The sequence below is a fragment of the Triturus cristatus genome, chromosome 2_1 (assembly GCF_964204655.1).
Source record: "Triturus cristatus chromosome 2_1, aTriCri1.1, whole genome shotgun sequence".
In the NCBI taxonomy this organism is placed as follows: domain Eukaryota; kingdom Metazoa; phylum Chordata; class Amphibia; order Caudata; family Salamandridae; genus Triturus; species Triturus cristatus.
In genome coordinates this window covers 1,110,273,179-1,110,277,832 of record NC_140581.1, presented here as the reverse complement: position 1 = coordinate 1,110,277,832, position 4,654 = coordinate 1,110,273,179, and the positions used below count along the sequence as shown (strand labels likewise).

The following is a 4,654-nucleotide window of genomic DNA, read 5'->3' as shown; positions in this document are numbered from 1 at the left end:
CAGCGGGCTGGGGGGTAGCCCAGCCCCTGACCTGGTCGGAGGCACTAGAAAGGAATAGCCAGGTGACTCCTCCCATCATGCATGCCCCCGCGAGAGGAGCCAGGGGTCCTTTCAGGACCCTAGCTCCTTCTCATCCAGGCTGGCCTGCTGCATGGGAAGGGCCTCTCTTACATCGCCCAAAACCTTGTTGGGCCGGGATCGGGCACAGAAGAGCCCAGGGCAGCAGGGCCTTTGGGAGTAGTCCCAGCCCGGGGAGGCACTGCTATTTGGTTCCCCGAGGGGGGTCGTGCTGGCTGAGCATGGGTTCCTTCTCAGGAGGACTTTCCATTGTGCTGCTCCCAGAGGGGCTGGTCTGGTCCTCCCGGGTGGAGGACCCCGCCCCACCTTCACTCCTCGCCCAATCATCCTGGAAGCCGCAGAACCTCTCTGCCAGCCATGACGCAAAAGGGGAGGGCTATGCCCTGTGCCTATGGTGTGCTTTTCATCTGGGAGGTGGCCAGGGGTTTTGGGCTGTAGCTGTCAGTCGCTCGGGCTACTCCGGCGTTAATAATCCTTCCTGAGCTTCACCTACTGAATCCTTGTTGCGACTTTGACTTCCTCTAGATAGTTAAGTTTGATCGTCTTCGCGCCGCTCCGCCTGGGCCATTCTGTGGACCTCACTAAACCATCCAATCGGTTGTATTGACGGGCAGTGTGTACAAAGGGGAGGGACTTAATCAACGCTAGCCTATGACCCACACTTACTGGGAATTCCTCATTCATTGGAAATAATTGCGATACCTAATCCCTATCATGAACGGGGTTCAGCGGGTTACCCGCACCTGTAGGCAAAGGGTAGACACACTGATTTGTTGAGTGTAGCGCACGTGCAGCCCCCGACATCCAAGGACATCACAGACTTGGTATTGCTCGATCTTTTGTGGCTGAACTCCACTTGCCTCTCTAAGATGTTGGATGTGAAGGTCGCATGACTAGTTAGCTGGGAGGAGTCTCATTCATTTTCGGAATTAAACAGACAAATCAATCCACCAACCAGGCACCACCATCAACAGAATAATGAAAGAGTTATCAATCTGTCAATCCTTACATTGTCCTGGCTGGATGAGGTTTCCTGTGTTGAGGTAAATTAAGCAGCAGGCTCCATGCCTGTGGTGCCCTTCCATCAATTCCTTTAATTTTCAGCTTTGCAACCATACTACCCCAGAATCCAAAGACTTTGGTTTCCTGGAAGCTGCTCCACCGGTCATTGAAATAACACCACCAGATTTCTAGTTGGCATCGTTTATGGCCGGATCTAAGACTGTATCTGATTGTCTTTCATTCCTGAATAATGAAAACATTCTTGGCTGGTGCTTTCACTTTGGTTCATCTTGCGCCGGTCCAAGAATTTGACCTCTAGCGGCACAATGCAGATGCCCCTGGCAGTCCCTCTTAATCATAGCTCTATTTCTGAAAATGAACAAAATCGAACTGGAGTCCTATTCCATTATTCCTAGTTGAAGTATTCAGGTGACCGGACTGCTTTGAACACTAATTTTTTCAAAGTAAACGCTCCGGACCCCCAGGACATTCAGTCAAGAGCATCAAGGCGGTGCTGAGAAGCAGGAGATGGGACAGGCTGACCCTGGCCTTGCGGTGGACTGCCAGCTCGATCCCAAGAACCAACTACAAGCTTTTTAACTGCAGCAACTTTTATATAAACTATTGGAGCGTTAATTACCATGGCTGCTGGCACAAGAATTACCCCCCAATGGATCCTCATTAAAGGATTTAAAGTGTACTATTCCAATTACAGGGTCTCGAAAGAGTCCTGTATTGTTATTTTTTGTGACTACCTCAGCGTGTCGGGAGTGGGTAATTTGCACGCCTGCTGCCTTCCTTGGATGTGGTAGCCCTTTCTCAGCCTTCTTCTATGGAATCGAAACCTGATTCCCTGTTACCCATGGTTACCATGGTAGGCACGGAAAGTACCATCAAAAGTTGATAGGGCAGACATCCAAATGTATCATCACCGTCGCAGGAAAGTGCGATCAGCCCAAGTTATCTAAAGTTACCAAAGCGGCCGGGCAAACCTGTATTGGTCTTTGTCTGATAAATGCACGCATCCCTGGAAGTCAGAGCTCATCTGCATGTATTAGCTCTAGAATTGCCACAATTATCCAAGTAATAGATGGAGAGATCAAAGGAACCATAACTGAGTCTCAAGTTTCACTGTACGGGCTATGTGCACTTACACGTGCATGGCTCAATCTTTGAGACAAGCATATGCTACTGGCTGGATCAACCAGGGAGCCGCACCTGCTGGGCGGGTTGTTGGGAGCTGCATGCCCATCCTAGACCGACATTGACACCCATGGGAGCCTGCTGGGGAAGCCCACCCACCTGGGGTGCTTGGTGGGGGACAGGTACAATAACACCAGCACCGGCGGCCCAGCTGTCTCAGCAGAATGGAGAGGCTAGCCGAGGCTCAGCCTGAGCGACACACAGGGGTGCTGCCCTTGGCAGCGGGGACACTCCACAAAACGGTTGTTCCGAGCTGCCGTAGAAATGAGCTAGGCGGTGGAGGTCAATGGCGTGTTGCATGGGGATATGGACCACCAGGCAGCACCCAGGCCTGGCACCACCCTACCTTCCACTCTGGTTGGACCACTGGAGGGGTTCCATCTGCCAAGGTTGCTTGGCCTTCTCTGTGCTAGGTAGGGGAAGGGCCCCTGCAAACAGCAGGCACACGAGTTGGACGGTCCCTGGTGGGGTGGAAGCTCTTTGCTTTAAACAACAGCCAAGGACGGCCAAGCAGTCCATCCCTAAATGGATCAAGTGTGCCCAATTGATCAGAGTACACAGCGCTGGCCGTTCCCTCCCCAGGCAGGCAGCCCTGCGCTGGGATGTCAGCTTTGCGTCCCTGCCTGCTATTGGAGACCGCACGCTCAGAGGAAAGGCCCATAAGGAAGGGCTGGGAGGCAGACACGGTTCTTGGCCCCTGGGAGCACCATCGGGCTTGCCAGGGCCCTGGCAGTTCCTGATTGAGATCTCTGGACAACCAGGGGGTCCGGAGTACACTGTTCCCAATAATCTGGAGGAATGCTACCCCCCTTTCTAGCAGTACTTGAACACCGAGTGACAGAGGGGCCTCCGCTGCAAATGCATCCGACCTCCTGGAGCCCTCATCGTCACTTCCAGGGCAGCCCGGTCATCTAATCTCCCCATTGGAAAGCATGGCGTGGTACCAGGTGGCAGGGCTTGGAGACCCTGCGGCCCGAGGTGTTGAGAGCCCTAGCTGGGACTCATGCACGGGGCTGCGAGAAGGGCCCTCACGGAGCTCTGACCTGGGACCCACGGGCACCTTAACATGCAGTCGAAGTGGGAGACCAGATGGCCCAGGACTCATGACCCATGACCCAGGTGCCAGGACCCAGGCTCCAGGACCCATGACCCAGGCAACGGGACCCAGGCCCCAGAACCCATGACTCAGGCAATGGGACCCAGGCCCAAGACCCAGGCCTCAAGACCCAGGACCCAGGACCCATGACACGGGACCTGGGGCCCAAGACACAGGCCCCAGGACCCATGACCCAAGCCCTAGGCCCTACGACCAAGGACACATGACCCAGGCCCCAGGCCTCAGTACCCAGGCCCCAGGTCTCAGGACTCAGGACCCAAGCCTCAGGCCCCAGGTCCCAGGCCCCCCGACCCCAGGACCCAGAACCCAGGGCATAGTCACACAGCAGTCTGCTGACAACAGGAGTAGCGGTGCACACTGAGGCCGGCACTCGGAAGGCTTCTTCCTGTGGCTACTTGTCTCCCTACGACTCGTGTAGGGTAGGTATCCTGCTCCAGCCATCTGATTGCTCTGCTGGATTGGTCTTGGTATGATAAATGCATGCATCACAAGAGGACATGGGATGTTTTAGCTCTAGGATTACCACTGCTATCATGGTAGAAGATGGAGTGATCAAAGGAACGTAACTGATTTAATGAGCCAAATGCAGTTTCACTGAACCAGCCATATGTACTTACACATGCATGGCTTTAAGGCAAGCATCTGCTACTAGCAGGATCAACTAGGTAGCCACATTTGTTGGATGGGGTTGGGAGCCACATGCCTGTTTGGATTTGTCCTTCGCTGCCCTCAAGAGCCTGCTCGGGAGCCCACCTACCTGGGGGTGCTTGCTTGGGGGATGGTGCGGTCACACGGGCACCAACGGGCCTAGCCTTCTCCACAAAAGGGAGAGGAGGGCTGAGGCACGCTATGAGCAAGATGAAGGAGTGCCGGCCTGGGTGGCGGGGACACCCCACGGAACGGTCATTCTGAGCTGCCGTGAAAATGTGCTGGGTGGAGATGGGCAACTGTGTGACGCATGGGGCCCAGACCACCAGGCAGCATCTGGGACCTGGTGCCACCTGATCCCTTCCACCCTGGTCAGAACACTGGGGGGCGCATACTGTCAAGGCTGCTCGGCCTTTGCTCTACTGGGTGGGGGAAGGGCCTCCACAAATGGCAGGGCCTTGCGTCGGATGGTTCCTGGTAGGGTGGAAGCTCTTTGCTAGAAACAACAGACGAGGCTGGCCAGCAATTCAATTGATCGATCGGAGTATACAGTGCTGGCCATACCCTCCCCGGGCAGGCCGCCCTGTGCAGGAATGTCAGCTTCAT

General features: G+C 55.0%; 1 pseudogene; it reads right to left on the bottom strand.

Moving 5' to 3' along the window:
- Window positions 1-544: 544 nt before the first annotated feature.
- LOC146866441 (18S ribosomal RNA) lies at window positions 545-2,291 on the bottom strand (annotated as a pseudogene).
- Window positions 2,292-4,654: the final 2,363 nt, after the last annotated feature.